General features: G+C 44.8%; 9 non-coding genes across 9 annotated transcripts; 7 read left to right on the forward strand and 2 right to left on the reverse strand.

The window, feature by feature from the left end:
• Positions 1-1409: 1409 nt before the first annotated feature.
• Positions 1410-1482, forward strand: trnar-ccu (transfer RNA arginine (anticodon CCU)). The gene has a single exon. It is a non-coding gene; the product is annotated as a tRNA-Arg (tRNA).
• Positions 1483-3482: 2000 nt separating this feature from the next.
• Positions 3483-3564, forward strand: trnas-aga (transfer RNA serine (anticodon AGA)). The gene has a single exon. It is a non-coding gene; the product is annotated as a tRNA-Ser (tRNA).
• Positions 3565-3777: 213 nt separating this feature from the next.
• trnag-gcc (transfer RNA glycine (anticodon GCC)) lies at positions 3778-3848 on the forward strand. Its single transcript has one exon. It is a non-coding gene; the product is annotated as a tRNA-Gly (tRNA).
• Positions 3849-4407: 559 nt separating this feature from the next.
• trnai-aau (transfer RNA isoleucine (anticodon AAU)) lies at positions 4408-4481 on the forward strand. Its single transcript has one exon. It is a non-coding gene; the product is annotated as a tRNA-Ile (tRNA).
• Positions 4482-6454: 1973 nt separating this feature from the next.
• Positions 6455-6528, reverse strand: trnan-guu (transfer RNA asparagine (anticodon GUU)). Its single transcript has one exon. It is a non-coding gene; the product is annotated as a tRNA-Asn (tRNA).
• A 5807-nt stretch (positions 6529-12335) lies between these two features.
• trnas-gcu (transfer RNA serine (anticodon GCU)) lies at positions 12336-12417 on the forward strand. Its single transcript has one exon. It is a non-coding gene; the product is annotated as a tRNA-Ser (tRNA).
• Positions 12418-16200: 3783 nt separating this feature from the next.
• trnag-ucc (transfer RNA glycine (anticodon UCC)) lies at positions 16201-16272 on the reverse strand. The gene has a single exon. It is a non-coding gene; the product is annotated as a tRNA-Gly (tRNA).
• Positions 16273-17318: 1046 nt separating this feature from the next.
• Positions 17319-17400, forward strand: trnas-aga (transfer RNA serine (anticodon AGA)). Its single transcript has one exon. It is a non-coding gene; the product is annotated as a tRNA-Ser (tRNA).
• A 213-nt stretch (positions 17401-17613) lies between these two features.
• trnag-gcc (transfer RNA glycine (anticodon GCC)) lies at positions 17614-17684 on the forward strand. The gene has a single exon. It is a non-coding gene; the product is annotated as a tRNA-Gly (tRNA).
• The last annotated feature ends 138 nt before the right edge of the window (positions 17685-17822 follow it).

The raw sequence follows: 17822 nt of genomic DNA on the forward strand, positions 1-17822 counted from the left end.
CTCGGCCACGACAAAAGCGAGCTCGCTGTCGCCGCATTCCTCCTATAATCTAACACGGAGTGCGAGGTGGCTGCGGAAACCTTTTTAAAGTCGCTCTCCGTTAAAAAAAAATACCTTTCACAAGATTCGTGCCGGCAGACAGACACGCCTCAGAGGGTTTAAGGCTGGCTTCACGTTCAAATGATAAAGTCCCCCAGTCCGGATGTCAAAATGCAACTTTGGCAGACAGAAAAAACATCAACAAACCACAAATGGTTTTTACAAGCTGCACCACACTGCACTTTCAAAAGCATTTACATTCGTGTTAGACGCAGGAATTGCCTTTGATTTGCGCGCTTACGAACGCCATGGAAAACGAAACAAAACTAAAGCCCTCAGCTCCTGCACTTGATTATAATGCCGTTACGTGTCGAAGCAGGAATTTATGTCATCCTACCACTGCAACACGGGGAATAGAGAGAAATGAGTACACGCTACGAATTGTCTCTAATCAGTCCCTACAGTTGTAAGGCGCCTGGAAGCGTGCACCCCCATCATTAATCTTTGCGCATCTGTGCAAGGTAAACTCTGGAGCAGTCTTTGAAACGGCTCAAAGGAAACACGTGATTGATTCCATGTGCATCTGGGGTTCATTTCTTATTTACATTTAATTCAAGGGAAAGGCTTGGGTCAGTTTCAGACGGCCTCCAACAGCGAGATTCAAGCGCCCCACCTTCAGCCCAATCTGCACAGCCAGAACGCCAACGGCTCCTATGCTCTCCGGGGTGCGGTTGTGACCCCGTAACCTAAAATGTTGGTGGCAGACAAATGGAGACTAACAGGTGACGTCCTAGGACATGACTACATTGTGGGGATGGTGACCATTGCTTGGAAAAGAGTGCGAGGCCCCTTTAGAAAAACATTTTGTTAACAGGCATTCTGCCTCAGCCTAAACACCTATAGCTTGCAAAGCGCATGCTATTAGACAGGCACCTCTGCAAGACCTTAAGAGTCTCTTAAACTAGTGATAGTAAGGTGTTCCCAATGGGCGATGTTCGGCTTTCAAATCATCTCTCCGTGGAAGCGCCGAGATGCAGCTGTTTAAGGCTTAGAAGCAGCTGACTGTTTTACTGCCTAACTGATCACTGTCAGTCAGGGAGCTCAGAGGTGAAAAGCCTGTCTGAGAGACAATTCGCCGTCGATCAGTTCAATATGTTCCGTACCAGCTCGGCGCACCTGAGATCATCTTGGTAGCCGTGTAGCTCAGATGAGTGAGAGCGTGTGTGTGTACCACCGTGATTGGATGCCGGTCCTTCTCAGGTCACAGTAAACCTTCTGCTGCCTAACTTTCCTAATTTTGGGGATCCCTTTGAAAAAGCAAAGGAAAAAAAAACTGGCTCTTCATCAGCGTGATCGACCCAACCCAGTGTGCCCCAGTGGCCTAATGGATAAGGCACTGGCCTCCTAAGCCAGGGATTGTGGGTTCGAGTCCCATCTGGGGTGCTCCTGTCCCATTTTGAGCATACAAATGTCTTTGTGGTTTGCAAAGCTACAACTCCACCTTACTCAGTGAGCGTCTCTGCTTTTCTCTCACATACAGTTGGGAGAAAAACTTTTGTAAACAGCCCTTCGGAATGATGTGGATTTCTGCATGAATGGCTCCTAACATGTGATCTTATCTTTATCTAAGTCATAATAATTAATAAAGAGATTCTGATTTAACAAAGAACACACACCCAACATTTGACATTGCTGTTTCTTTATTGACCAAATGGTTTAAACAATCAAGGTCATTGATGGAAAAAGTACGTGAACCCTTATATTAAGGAGCTAGTGGAACCTCCTTTATGACAAAAACCTCAACCCCCACTTTCTGTAGCGGCTTGTCAGACCTGAGCAGCGGTTAGGAGGTATTTTGGCCTATTCCTCTATGCAAAACTGTTTCAGTTCATGTATATTTTTGGGATGTCTTGCGCTGAATGGCCTGCTTCAGATCACGCCACAGCACTTCAATGGGATTGGGGTCAGGACTCTTACTTGGCCATCCCAACATACAGAATTTCTTCTGTTTCAGCCACTCTGTTGTTGATGTACTCCTTTGTTTTTGTCATGTTGCAAGACCCAGCGTCTTTTGAGTTTTAGATCACAGGCAGACACCCTGACATTCTGCTGTAGAATTTCCTGATACATCTCGGAATTCATCGGTCCCTCGATGATTGCAAGCCGTACAGTCTCCGCCATGCTTCCCAGGTGGGATGAGGTTTTGGAGTTGGTATGCGGTGTTTTGTTATCTCCAAACATAACGCTGTGCACATTTACCAACAAGTTCAACTTTTGTCACGTCTGTCCACAGAACATTGTTCCAGGAGTTGTGGAACATCCATGTGGTCTTTAGCAAACTTGAGAGGGGCAGTGGTGGTTTTTTTTGGGGGGAGAGCAGTGGTTTCCTCCGTGGTGACCTCGCATGATCACCACTCCTGTTCAGATTTCTTCTTATGGTGGACTCATGGACACAGACGTAAGACAAAGTAAACCACCTGTTTGCTAGATCCCATCCCCACTCAGCAAGTCAAAGATTCCCTCGAAGGACTGGCAGGACCTATAATTAGTATGATGAATGCATCGCTTGCGTCAGGCAACGTACATGATCAATTTAAGGTAGTGGTTCTCCTGCAGTTTTCAGTGGGCGGGCTTTGTCAGATGGCTTGGAAAAACGCACTGTGTTTCGGCTCGGGAAACATCATGAGCAGTGTCCTGCATGTTTTCTGTGTATAGCTGTCTTTTAACGCATACAGAATTCATTCGAAATCATTGATTTCTCCAATTAACAAGGGTCCCTTAAATGATGAGTCAAAGTAACATCTAATCGGATTAGTTTCCTTAGAGCTGGTTCAGAGTTTGCTCAAGAGTTTACCTATCACAGATGCGCAAAGAAGAATGTTGGGGGTGCACGCTTCAAGGCGCCTTACAGCTGTAGGGAGTGATTCGAGACGATTCGTGGCGTGTGCTCGTTCCCATATACCATACGCCCCGGCGTGCAGTGCTAGGATGACGTACAATACCGCTTGGGCACGTAACGGTGTTATATGCAAGTGCGGGACGTGAGGGTTTTCGTTTGTTCGTTTTGTTTTGCTCTGCTTTGCTTTGTTTTGCTTTCCATCGCGTGGGTAAGAGCGTAAATAAAAAGGCGATTCCTGCGTCTACCACTAATGTAAGAGCTATTTCAAGTGCGACGTGGGGCGGCTTTTCAAATGCTTGTGGGCATTTCTCTGTTGTTGATTCTTTTTTTGTGTGTAACAAAGTGGCATTTTCATGTCCGGACGGGGAGACTTTATCATTCCGACATGAAGCCACCCTTAAGTCCTCTGAGGCGTGTCTGTCTGCAAGGCTTGTATTTTGGAAATGTTTTTTTGAAACGGAGAACGACTTTGAAATAGGCTTCCGCCGGCGCCTCGCGATCCAGGTAAGATTGTAGCAAGAACGCAGCGGTGGTGGGGCTTGCTGTAGTCGTGGCAGAGTGGTTAAGGCGATGGACTAGAAATCCATTGGGGTCTCCCCGCGCAGGTTCGAATCCTGCCGACTACGTTATCCGCCTCCAGTCGGTGTGTTTCGGCGCAAGCAAAGAAGCACGCCTCTTTGCTGTTCCTGGTGGTTTTAAAACGCCCAATCGCTTGTACCCGCTGCCTTGGAAATAAGTTCTTCAGCGTCCGCGAATGGCATTTTGCAGCTGGAAGCAGATGTCGACGCGTTTTGCACAGAGCACCAAAAAAGCGTCTTTTTTGAAGGCCCAGGCACTGAGCATTGGTGGTTCAGTGGTAGAATTCTCGCCTGCCACGCGGGAGGCTCGGGTTCGATTCCCGGCCAATGCAGTGGCTTTTGCAGCGAGCGGCTCCATCACTTGCATCCCCTTGCAACTCGCAACTCAAAAAACCCACTGAAGCTAAGCAGGTGTGAGCCAGGTCAGTACCCGGATGAGGGTGAGCTACAGGGAAAAACAAAGCTTCCAGCTGGAAGCGGTGTTAATGGTGCCGGCGGTGGGGCGCTCGCCCTGAGGTCTGTGCGGGTCCCAATGCCCCAGTATAGTGACGGAGATGCTGTGTTGTAAAAGGGCGCTGTCTTTTGGATGAGATGTAAAACCGAGGTCACAGCGCTCTGTGGTCATTCAAAATGACCACCAAAACCTTTGACAAAAGCTCTTGGTAATTGATGGTCTTCAATAATGCTTCTCCTTTAGGTACATTTTAAATCAGCTGAAAAATGCTGTGAAATGGGGGGGCACTTCAGGCCAGTGTAGGATTTGGGTTACAAGAACCATGAAACTGCACGAGAAAGCCCGTACACTGAATTACACGGCTTTCTATTCAAAGGAGGACAAAAGAAATTCCCTGAGTTTGATTTTTTGCAGCACAGAGAGGAGCACTGTCGTGAGGCCGGTTAGCTCAGTTGGTTCGAGCGTGGTGCTAATGACGCCAAGGTCACGGGTTCGAGCCCCGTACTGGCCAGGTCCTTTTCTCCTCTCTTACCAAAGCTGTTAGGTTCCTTTCCGTGGTGAGAGGGGTTGTCATGCAACGCTGCCACATAGTGCCGACAGACAAGAGTGTTGCGGGAGAAGAGAAAAGTGTTTGAAGATTTAAGAGTGTCTTAGGTGGAGCCAAAATCAAGTGTCACAAATACAAGTGGGAGGATTTCCAATGTTTAATATGGTAAAAATAAGCGGAAGTTATCTGCCGGTCCGGCACAGTCTGCCATGCTTTTGTCATATACTGTAAAGTGGTGTCGAACTGGGTGTCGAACTGGAGCCTCACCATTTGCATATGTGAGGCTCCAGTTATACATCGAGTGTCACATTAAATGACAAAAATGAAGAGAGTTAAAGCAGCTGGAGAGGTTTTCTTACAACTTTTGAGCTGACACAGTTTTGGAAAATGTTTCCTTCACGCTGCACTGTACAACATAGGCAGCCAAGAGTCTCCAAAACAAAACAGAATTGACAGATAGGAGAAAATTCCCACTCATCCTGAAGTTCCCAAAATCCAGCACTGAGCGTAAACAAAGTGTCTAAGTAGCGTGGGAATGCTAACCCTAACCCTAGCTGGAGTTTGAGCAATCCAGCACTGAGCGTAAAAAGATGAGTCAAAGTAACGTCTAATCGGATTAGTTTCCTTAGAGCTGGTTCAGAGTTTGTTCAACAGTTTACCTTTCACAGATGGGCAAAGAAGAAAGTTGGGGGTGCACGCTTCAAGGCACCTTACAGCTGTAGGGAGTGATTCAAGACGATTCGTGGCGTGTGCTCGTTCCCATATACCGTACGCCCCGGGGTGCAGTGCTAGGATGACGTACAATACCGCTTGGGCACGTAACGGCGTTATATGCAAGTGCGGGACGTGAGGGTTTTCGTTTGTTCGTTTTGTTTTGCTCTGCTTTGCTTTGTTTCGTGGTCAAGAGGCGTAAGGTAAGTCGTAATCCAGGGAGAACACTGGTGGCAAACAGTCCGAGGTGAGAGGCGAGGTCCAAAGTCAAAAAGGCAGAAGGGGAGTCCAATATCCAGAATAAACGAGGTAATGGAAAAAATGCCAGGTAGAGCTCTCAAGGAATAGACTCAATACTGAGCAGCGGGAAGCAGGTAAAGATGGTAAAAATAGCACTGTGTACCGCACGGTGGAGTGTGTGCAGGTGGGTTAACTCGTGCGGCAGCGTTTGTTAATAATCACCCACTGCTGGTGCTGATTAGATCGCTTAAGAGTTGGTCTTAACTGCCTGGCGGTCATGACAAGCTCCTCTTTAAGCTGTGGTTTAGTTTTGCAATCGTGTTTCTAGAGCAGTTATTTATGGGGGTGGGTGGGTCTTTCACAGAGGCTCAGGACAAATCCCCCACATGAAATTTTACTGTGTGCGTTCAGACAGTCACAGGTCAAGAGCCAGGCAGGAGGACAATGGACAGAAGAGCCAACGAACTAAAAATAAAAGAACGAATATGAAGAAGCCACCATCTTTTTCTTTTTGACATTTTCCGACTTTCATGCAAGCCAGGACAAAGTTGCTCGTAGCTACTTGTGGATTCAAATACTCTATCGAGTGCTTTGATGAGTTTTTGCAATTTGATTGTCGTCCTGTCAGCCTGTTTCTGTTTTTTTTTTCAATCTAGGGATGGAAAGTATGAGGGAAATGATGGAGCAATCAATAACCGCTCCGGAAAAATGGCAGAAAGGAATGGTCCGTCACTAAGGACATTTGTGAAGCAGAGGAGTGACATCACCACAAAGGCGACACATTCTGCTGATGGTTTTGGTGAATAATGATTGAGGCGCGTTAAGAGAAAGGTAGCTGTGTCAGCATGCGTAGGCTGCAAAGGATCAAGCAAAGGTTTACTCCATGCTGAAAAGAGAAGAAAAGAAGCACAATGTTTCGACTGTGGAGCTTTCTGCACCATCTTCTTTAGCGGTGATGATGTTTACATTGGAAAAAATGAGACATGCGTCCCTGGGTGGCCTTGAACCACCAACCTTTCGGTTAACAGCCGAATGCGCTAACCGATTGCGCCACAGAGACTGACGGCCGCTTGTGCTCTCTACATTTGCAGGTTTATGGTCAAAGAAAACAATCACTTGCGCTTCTTGCAGCCGGCAATCTTTTTCCACTGACAACCAAGAAATGGATTTCATCTTTCACAAGCTGTATGGATTTCTTCAAAAACAAGTTATTCCAGAAAGGAAATGAATTCTTGCATTAAACTGAACCAAGCTGTACATGTTTGTCTGAAATGAGACATTCGGCACAACAAGACACGGAGAGAGGCACCGCTGGTATTCAGACCCAGGATCGCCTGCTTACTAGGCGGGCACTTTAAGCCACTAGGGAACAGCACCAGCGGAGCACCGCGCTTTTACAGACACTTAGACACATCTGCATTCGGTGTGCACTTAACCTGCTCTCTGAGCCCGTTGCCTCCGTCCCATTTAATAGCAGAACTGACGCCAAGAGAAATGATGAGAAATGGCATTTATCGGGCACTTTTCATGTCCAAGGAGCTCAATGCCCTTGACACCTCCCCAAGGCGACAGAGCTGTGCATTCTTTGGCGACACCATTTTTTCTTTTGTTTAATTTCTATACTTATTGATAGAATAAAAACGATATGTCATGTACTGTAAGGGAAATGTCTCTTTTCATGGGGAAAGCTAGCACCAGCAAATGTTGTGTTTAGAAGAAGTGATTTAACATGACACGTGACCTAATTTACCGGAGCAAAAGCTCACCCAGCAAGCCCTGCTTTACTTCTACAGGAGAGAAGTACTGTAGAGTCTGCTAGATGTTCAGCTGGGTAGCTACTTCAGCATGCCTCGGCTGCAAAGGATCAAGTAATAGGTTTATTGCATGCTGAAAAGAGAAGAACGGAAACACAGCATTTCGACTGTGAGGTCTTCTCACACCTGAAGAAGCCTCACACCTGTAAAAGGCTCCATGGTTTTCTTTCTTCTCTTTTCAACATGGAATACACCTATTGTCTGCAAGATGTGACAATTTCATGGTGTTTTGGAAGAAAACCTTTTTTCTTTGAATTCAAAATCAATCGGAATTTCAGCACGACACATCAACACTATTTCTGTTCTCTGTGGTAGAGTGCAAGCGCATGTTCCATGGGCCAGTGTCGTAATGGATAACGCGTTTGACTTCGAATCAGAAGATTGTAGGTTGGAGTCCTGCCTGGCTCGTGAGGCTTTTAAACCTCTCAGGTTCCTCGGTAACAGGTTGCCGTCATGTATATGAACTATAAAAAAGCATTTGCCACAACCCGTAAATTAGCACGCAAGTGCGGGCTAGGTAACACAGAACTGTATGGAGTTCATCTCCAGCTCCGAGCTCAATTGCAATGAAAAAACATGCAGAACAGAACTGGAGAGCAGCTGAATTTGTACTCAGTAGGGTGGGGAGGACTCAGCATTGCTATTGTTCTAATTATTATGAACTGCAGGGGATCTGAATCAGAACATGTCAGTTAGTTTGATCATTGCGTCAATATGTAGGCCACGTTAATATAGAATTATTACTTTGTCTGTCTCTTCTTTGTATATAGCTGAATGTCCCTGACAATTTCATGTTGCCTGCGATGTGTCCCCTCTCCCCACAGCAGTGGCAGATGACCAGCCGTCATCGCTCCCCCAGCATCGTCGCGCTGGGCGTCTCCTCCTCCCCATCTGATTCCCCGTGCGCCCCTCCGTTGGCGCCCACCGGTTTCCTCGAATACGGCATCAGTCTGCTCAGCCAGAGCCAGGGCCTGCTCCAAGGGGACCAGTGCGGCCAGCATCACGTGGCACTGCACCTCAGTCGGCGCCGGGGCCAGGAACGCCTGGAGCGCTATTTCCCGGTGGGCCTCCTCCGGGAGAGTAGGGTAACCCTGGCGGGCTAAGTAGGCCACGTCTGCGGCTGTTACCTTCACTGTTACCTGGATACCTCTTTATCTAGAACTCACTCTTCCCCCTGCCTGTCTGGCTTCTTTTAATCCTTCTGTGCCCGGATTGCAGCGGGTAAGATATTTTTCCAAGAAAAAAAGAGAAATTAAAAAAAGAGAAATTTCACCAGAGCCCCTGCTCATGTCTAATTTTTAGTTTAGAAGGATTCAAGCAAGATTTTGGATGAAAGGCAGCGACCTTAATCAAGCCCAAATCATAATTGAACCCATTCAGAGCCTACATTACATTTTAGTGTTTCATTCTGAGCAGAATGCCCTCACACCTGAAGAAGGCTTGCGTTTTCTTCTCTTTTAAGCATGTGTACAATGCTGTAATACAATTTAAAATAATTAAAAGTTTAAAAAGTATCAACTAAACTCCATTAATATCGAGTGTCTTTTATACAGCTTTTATACAGCTTTTAAGTATAGATTACACTTTTCTAAAATGTATTTAAAAAATAAAAACGATTACTAATCTAATCTTTCCACGTTTGATCCCAAAATCCCAAGAAAAATTAATCTAAACTAGGAGAAAGCTATGCTGAAAGTTTATTAATATACTTAGAAGACAAAGATAACAATTTATGTTGCATTTGTCTGATTGTGAATCAAAAAATACATTTAATTAACTGCTCTCAGTGACAGCTGACAATCCTCCATACACTCAAGTGAAAAATTAGTAATGCCAATGTAAACGTCGTATTTACAATTTGTTGATAATAGAAATGTTAAGTTCTCTAAAGCTTTTTGAGGCAGCAAAAGATTTGAACACCCTATATTGTAATGAGCTGCTGAGCTGAGAATGGGTTATGTTCCTGCTGTCAGAGGGGGTGGAAAGTGCCCGCGGTTATTTAATTAGTATTACAATTCACACTGATTCCCTTGCAAAGGTATGGACATAAGAATATTCGTGCGTGGTCAAAAAATGGCATTAAGCACTTAAAATTAATATGGTTAATAAGAGTAAACTGGAACATGCTGTAACAAGATCGGCTAAACTGGGATCTATCGCTTACGCCTGAAATTGGAGCTGCTGTCGCAGTGAATAGCGACTAATAAGTCTGTCTTTCTGTGGGGGGAAGGGAATCTGATCTGATCTGCAAACCTCCAACAGAGCTGTTCAACTGGTTTTTGTCGGGCACATCAAGTGTCAGGTGTAAGCGATAAATATATTTAGCTGAAAAGCTGTACAACGCAAGACATTTCAGTACTCTAGGTTTCGTGAAAAAGCACATTGTGCTGCTGTAATACAGTTTAAAATAATTAAAAGTCTAAACAGTATCAGCTTATGTATGGGTTGTAATTTAAAAAAAGTCAAAAACCGCACTCAAAATGCAATTTAGCGCTTTCTGGCAAGAGGAGACACCCAAATTAATAATGTAACATGCTACTGTTTGTGCATGGATATAGTTATAATGCTATTTCCTTAGACACGTGATTCCATGTTTTATTTTGAATCCCCGGCGGAACCGGGCATCCATAAGAATCAAGTACTGTAACAGGTTTATTCTATGCTGAAAAAAAAGAAGAAAGAAAACACATTCCATAAGAATCAGCGCCTTTATATAGCGCCTTTAAAGGTGGCTTCTCAAAACGCTTTACAGGATAAAAACAACAATAACAACAACAACAACAACAATATTGTGTTTCATTGCACTTTGACAGATTGTCTTTAAATCAACTGTTGATTTAAAGTTTGACAGTAAATGTTTATATTGTAACGCATACAGCCTCCATTTCTTATTAAAAATGTAGCCTAAGAGGGGGGGTCTGCTCTCACAATCCTCCATATACTCAAGTGAAAAATTAATAATGCCAATGTAAACATCGTATTTACAATTTGTTGATAATAAAAATGTTAAGTTTTTTAAAGCTTTGTGATAGTTTACCCAGTTTACCCATTGTTATTAAAAATGACTTGGATTCGAACATGTTGTGATATTTAGAAATATAAAAGTCAATTAACTGTCAATTTCCATATTTATGTCTTTATTTAGCGGTTTCATTAGTGACAAAGGCTAAACTTTCTTGGAAAAATGTCTTTGCTGTCTTGCTGATACGTTAAGCTTTCTAAACTCAGCCACAAAGTCATGTGACTGATTTTTCGCCCTGTTTCGTTGGTTAAACGCAATGATCACAAGCACCACCATGGTAACTGGGACATGTAGTTTTTAATTCAGATTGAATTATAACTGTACGTACTGTAGCGGCGAGGCTTATTAATAAGACAGAATTAAGTGTTGCTGTGCTTTCCCAAATGAGGCCCCATCTCCCTCTTCATCTCTGTGGTGCAGTAACAGAGAAGCTATTCATGCAGACTGATTTAAAGATGTTTTCTTTTGATAAGGTACAGCTCCCAAATGGGGATGCACTTAGCTAAGCCTGGCTATCATGATCAATGGTCATCCATTGGCGCCTAAAGGTCTGCAAGATTCCAAGAGAGAGCCTCATCCAAGTGGTCTACAACCCCAAGGTCAACATCACCAGAGCACCGTCGCAAGCTGAACAGCAAAGCCTGGCATAGAGCCAGAGAGCGCGGATTAGACAGCAACAAGCCTGCAACTGCTTTGTGCCCGCAGGAGATCTGAATCCCCAGAGATTGGATGAGTATTCAACTTCACTGCATGACAGCTCGAGAATTCAATTGTTATCCCAACCAGTTGATATCAATTTAATTCCTAAGAGTTATGTACTTGTTTTGAGTATCTAGTGTAGAAGTTATAACCAAGTTCATTTACGAAACGGTCTAAATGAATGATATACTGAACGTATGTCCTCTTGATATATGTAACTCTTTGTAACTGACTGAATATATACCTTTTGTATTCTGATAACCCTCTCGATAAGATCTGTTAGGTTTACATGCATATTCTATGTATTAATAAATGTATCCTCGTGTATTAGTACCTGTGTGTGTGCGTTGTTTGAGTTATGTCGCATGGTTGGATTCTAAAGCCATCAAAAGAATCAACTTTGTGATTTACTGCTACAATGAATAATTGTCTCAGTAAATCCCAAATCCTACAGAACTAGTGCCTTCAGAGAGCACACTACAGATGTTACCTATTTATCGTTGAACAGGATGTATGTGATGTGGCGACTAGGTTCAATTTTGTATCCTCTTTAAAAGATTAAGGATTGGGGTGAGTGTGATTTACCACCCTTTCAGCTAAGAACCCGACGTGCGGACCGTTTAAGCTGCATAGACTCGGTCGTTTAACTCTTCTCCATTAGCAGGGTTAAGGTTAAAGAAAAAAACATTGCTGACCTCTTTTTTTTTTGCCAGCCGCGAGCGCTGATTAGCAAGGTTTGTATTTCATGTTTTGCAAGTTGCATCCATTTTAAGAAAAACAAGTCGTTCAAGACAGGAAATTAATGCTTGCATTTAATTAAGTCTAGCCGTAGGCGGTTGTCCATAATGACCAGTTCTGTTTGAGAAGACAGAACAAAAAAGGCACCGCTGGGATTCAGAGCCAGGGTCTCCTGTTCACTAGGCAGGCGCTTTAAGCAACTAAGCCACGGCGCCCCAGGAGCACTGTCCTTTTGCAGCCACTTGGACACACCACTCAGACACATCTGCATTCGGTGTGTGCTCCGCCTGCTCGCTGAGCAAGTTGCCACCTTTACATACAATAGCAACATCAACACCAAGAGAAAGGGTGACAAATGGCTTTTATCTGGAACTTTTCATGTCCAAGGAGCTCGATGTGCTTTCTGTGTACAACAGGGCCACTGATCTCCACACTGGCCATTGAACCACAGCAGTGGCTTGCTGGCTTGACATCTCCCAAGGAAAATGTTGAAATCGCATGTGGAACAGGAAAATGACCCTCGAGTACGAGGGAAAAAAAAGAAAAAGATCATCTGGAGCGCGCCAACCCATGTCCGGACAGCCCACTTCTGTCGACGAGGTGGCTCAGTGGTTAAGGCGATGGACTGCTAATCCATTGTGCTCTGCACACATGGGTTCAAATCCCATCCTCGTCGCTCTCCATGTCTGACACGTGTGCCCGTTTGGCATTGGCCATCCTGTCGTTTGCTCCGGTTCTAGAGCTGTGCATTTTCTAGCGGTGGCTGAACATGGTATAGTAGGCTAACGTCGGTATCGAGCAGTAACAGTAGTGGTATTTACGTGCCGCTGCTGCCAAGTAGCTCTGGTTTGAGACCGCGTTTTCACTTACTTGCAACGCAAACAGAGAAAGCGATTTTTGACAGTCTCTCGAGAGACTGCGCTAGGTGTTTAGGGATAGACTTTGTCAGTTCCCCCTGGGATGGTGGCCTCTCAAATAGTTTGTGATTCCTCTAGACGTTTATACAGTAGAAGCCTGCTTCGTGGCTTAAATCCAAGCTAAGGAAACGAGTTAGAGGTCTGATGCAGAACTGCGAATTCAATGAAGGGGAACACTACAGTACATTGCACTGTATGTGTGAGGAAAGCTGCCCCCTACTGTTCCTTGTCGACCGAACAGAGGACTGTAAAGGATACCGCTAAGAAACTTTAGGATGCTGGTTGGAATCCAGCTCCAAAGTAGCCCCTTTGGGTGTTATGTCATCAAAAAGTAAGAACAGCGAATCTCCATTTGATCAAAAGCGCAACAGAACTGTTTTCCGTGGAGCAGGTTTCAGACCCGTAGACCTGTTTTATTTGTAGGGCAGGGCGCATTCCCAAACGCGAATCTCCTGTTTTAGAAATGCTTTGGGCGGCGTGAAGTGAAAATAAGAAGTGGGCTCCAGATGCACATGGAAGCAATCAAGTGTTTCATCCGAGCTGTTTCAAAGACTGCTCAACAGCTTTCCTTTTACAGAGGCCCAACGATTAATGATGGGGGTGCACCCTTCAATGTGCCTTACGACTCTAGGGAGTGATTGAGACGATTCGTAGCGTGTGTTCATTTCCCTCTATTCCCCATGTTGCAGTGGTAAGACGGTGTGCATTCTGACAGCAATCTCTTTCAAAAAATGATTTTACCTTATCGCGGCTTTGCCCTTCTTGCCTCTTTGGACAATATCTCCATCTTGTGGTCGTTGTTGGTAATGTCTTCTTATGCCCTTTTTTATTTAAATTCTCTATTAGTTGATTATAGAATCTCTACAATGGAGTTGAAAACATCAGTTTTATAGCAGACAATATGACATTATTTATAGTCCAATTAGAAACTTATTACCCTGTTTTTAACATAATAACAAATTAAAATTGATTAAAACTAAGTTTGGAACACCAGGGAACATAACGAATGATTTTTAGGAAAACCATGAGGTTCTCTGTGTCCGATGCCTGCAAGGGGAGAAAGCTAGAATCCTTTGATTTTTTCAAAATTTGAAAATAAACATCATATAACAACTGCTTTCATTCCTAGGAATGAAAAATAACAATTTTTGAAGACATAGTAGTTTCTAAAACACTACAATAAAGTTAAAAACATCAGTTTTATATTACATTATTTTTAGTGAAATTAGTCATTTTTTGCACTATTTTTAATAAAATATCTAATTAAAAGTGATTAAAATTAAGTTTGGAACAACAAGGAACACAAAAAAAAAGATTTTTAGGAAAACCATGAGGTCCTCTGTGCCCGATGCCTGCAAGGGGAGAAAGCTAGAATCCTAAAAAAAAGTTATCAATTCTAGAGCCTAAGAGGAAAACAAGACAAATGTATATCTCCAAATAATTTTATGTGCTTCAGAAGAGCCCAGGAAAGTTTTTTGCATACATGAAACCACGCCCGTTTGCACATAAGCAGACATGGTTGCACACACGACTGCATGAAAGCACACGTGCATGCGAAGTCATCCTGTTGAGCATTTGAAAAGCCGCACCACGTCGCACTTGAAATAGCTCTTACATTAGTGGTAGACGCAGGAATCGCCGTTTTATTTACGCTCTTACCAACGCGATGGAAAGCAAAACAAAGCAAAGCAGAGCAAAACAAAACGAACAAACGAAAACCCTCACGTCCCGCACTTGCATATAACGCTGTTACGTGCCCAAGCGGTATTGTACGTCATCCTAGCACTGCACCCTGGGGCGTAAGGTATATGGGAACGAGCACACGCCACGAATCGTCTCGAATCACTCCCTACAGCTGTAAGGCGTCTTGAAGCGTGCACCCCCAACATTCTTCTTTGCGCATCTGTGAAAGGTAAACTCTTGAGCAAACTCTGAACCAGCTCTAAGGAAACTAATCTGATTAGATGTTACTTTGACTCATCTTTTTACTCTCAGTGCTGGATTGCTCAAACTCCAGCTAGGGTTAGGTTTAACATTCCCACACTATTTAGACACTTTGTTTACGCTCAGTGCTGGATTTTTGGAACTTCAGGACGAGTGGGAATTTTCTCCTATCTGTCAATTCTGTTTTGTTTTGGAGACTCTTGGCTGCCTATGTTGTACAGTGCAGCGTGAATGAAACATTTTCCAAAACTGTGTCAGCTCAAAAGTTGTAAGAAAACCTCTCCAGCTGCTTTAACTCTCTTCATTTTTGTCATTTAATGTGACAATCGATGTATAACAGGAGCCTCACATATGCAAATGGTGAGGCTCCAGTTCGACACCACTTTACAGTATATGACAAAAGCATGGCAGACTGTGCCGGACCGGCAGATAATGTCCGCTTATTTTTACCATATTAAACATTGGAAATCCTCCCACTTGCATTTGTGACACTTGATTTTGGCTCCACCTAAGACACTCTTAAATCTTCAAACACTTTTCTCTTCTCCCGCAACACTCTTGTCTGTCGGCACTGTGTGGCAGCATTGCATGACAACCCATTTCACCACGGAAAGGAACCTAACAGCTTTGGTAAGAGAGGAGAAAAGGACCTGGCCCGTACGGGGATCGAAGCCGCGACCTTGGCGTTATTAGTACCACGCTCTAACCAACTGAGCTAACCGGCCTCATGACAGTGCTCCTCTCTGTGCTGCAAAAAATCAAACTCAGGGAATTTCTTTTGTCCTCCTTTGAATAGAAAGCCGTGTAATTCAGTGTACGGGCTTTCTCGTGCAGTTTCATGGTTCTTGTAACCCAAATCCTACACTGGCCTGAAGTGCCCCCCCATTTCACAGCATTTTTCAGCTGATTTAAAATGTACCTAAAGGAGAAGCATTATTGAAGACCATCAATTACCAAGAGCTTTTGTCAAAGGTTTTGGTGGTCATTTTTAATGACCACAGAGCACTATGACCTCGGTTTTACATCTCATCCAAAAGACAGCGCCCTTTTACAACACAGCTTCTCGGTCACTATATTGGGAGATTGGGACCTGCACAGACCTCAGAGTGAGCGCCTCCCCGCTGGCCCCATTAACACCGCTTCCAGCTGGAAGCTTTGTTTTTCCCTGTAGCTCACCCTCATCCAGGTACTGACCTGGCTCACACCTGCTTAGCTTCAGTGGGTTTTCAGTTGCGAGTTGCAAAAGTTGGGATGCAAGTGATGGAGCCGTTTGCTGCAAAAGCCACTGCATTGGCCAGGAATCAAAACCAAGCCTCCTGCGTGGCAGGCGAGAGTTCCAACAATGAACCACCAATGCTCAGTGCCTGTACCTTCAAAAAAGACGCTTTTTTGGTGCTCTGTGCAAAAAGCGTCGACATCTGCTTCCAGCTGCAAAATGCCATCCGCAGACGCTGTGAATTTATTTATTTAGACACCGCTCAGAATCCCCTGTAAGATTCTCCTTCAATTCCGTTTTGCAGTGCTTTAGCTCTTTCAAAAGGCTTCGCTTTGCTAGTCACAATCCAAGGCTCGTGACAGCATCTGAAAACACTCGCCACTGCGTTGGCCAGGGATCGAACCTGGGTCAACTGCTTGGAAGGTAGCTATGCTCACCACTATACCACCAACACACACCCGCCGGAGCCCTCCAGGACACCACCAGAGAATGCTCACGATTTCAGAAGCTGTCTCCGGGACGTGCTGATTCCACACATCCTGAATAAATCATGTTATTGTTAGTTGCTGTAGCTAGACGTTCAAATGAGTTTCATGGCCAGATGGACTGTTTCCTCAAGTGGTATAGTATTGCAGTAAGACAGCACGATGCCTGCAAGACTATGTCACGCTAAACACCACAGATTGTGTTTGTCCGTTCGTGTCAGTCGTCCTGCAGCCACGGGAAGTGGGACACAAACATGCTGCAATGCTTTCAAGACGTTAGGATTTGTTTGTGCAACATCCGAGAAGAGTACTTGTGGCTTGAATGTGACTGAGCAAGGTGTTTAAAGACAGAGACTGAAAACTGTTAAAGGATGAGTCAAAGAAACGTCTAATCGGATTAGTTTCCTTAGAGCTGGTTCAGAGTTTGCTCAAGAGTTTACCTTTCACACATGCGCAAAGAAGAATGTTGGGGGTGCACGCTTCAAGGCGCCTTACAGCTGTAGGGAGTGATTCGAGACGATTCGTGGCGTGTGCTCGTTCCCATATACCGTACGCCCCGGGGTGCAGTGCTAGGATGATGTACAATACCGCTTGGGCACGTAACGGCGTTATACGCAAGGTTTTCGTTTGTTCGTTTTGTTTTGCTCTGCTTTGCTTTGTTTTGCTTTCCATCGCGTTGGTAAGAGCGTAAATAAAAAGGCGATTCCTGCGTCTACCACTAATGTAAGAGCTATTTCAAGTGCGACGTGGTGCGGCTTTTCAAATGCTTGTGGGCATTTCTCTGTTGTTGATTCTTTTTTTGTGTGTAACAAAGTGGCATTTTCATGTCCGGACGGGGAGACTTTATCATTCCGACATGAAGCCACCCTTAAGTCCTCTGAGGCGTGTCTGTCTGCAAGGCTTGTATTTTGGAAATGTTTTTTTGAAACGGAGAACGACTTTGAAATAGGCTTCCGCCGGCGCCTCGCGTTCCAGGTAAGATTGTAGCAAGAACGCAGCGGCAGTGGGGCTTGCTGTAGTCGTGGCCGAGTGGTTAAGGCGATGGACTAGAAATCCATTGGGGTCTCCCCGCGCAGGTTCGAATCCTGCCGACTACGTTATCCGCCTCCAGTCGGTGTGTTTCGGCGCAAGCAAAGAAGCGCGCCTCTTTGCTGTTCCTGGTGGTTTTAAAACGCCCAATCGCTTGTACCCGCTGCCTTGGAAATAAGTTCTTCAGCGTCCGCGAATGGCATTTTGCAGCTGGAAGCAGATGTCGACGCGTTTTGCACAGAGCACCAAAAAAGCGTCTTTTTTGACAGCCCAGGCACTGAGCATTGGTGGTTCAGTGGTAGAATTCTCGCCTGCCACGCGGGAGGCTCGGGTTCGATTCCCGGCCAATGCAGTGGCTTTTGCAGCGAGCGGCTCCATCACTTGCATCCCCTTGCAACTCGCAACTCAAAAAACCCACTGAAGCTAAGCAGGTGTGAGCCAGGTCAGTACCCGGATGAGGGTGAGCTACAGGGAAAAACAAAGCTTCCAG

This window comes from Lepisosteus oculatus, unplaced genomic scaffold (assembly GCF_040954835.1).
Source record: "Lepisosteus oculatus isolate fLepOcu1 unplaced genomic scaffold, fLepOcu1.hap2 HAP2_SCAFFOLD_40, whole genome shotgun sequence".
NCBI lineage: Eukaryota > Metazoa > Chordata > Actinopteri > Semionotiformes > Lepisosteidae > Lepisosteus > Lepisosteus oculatus.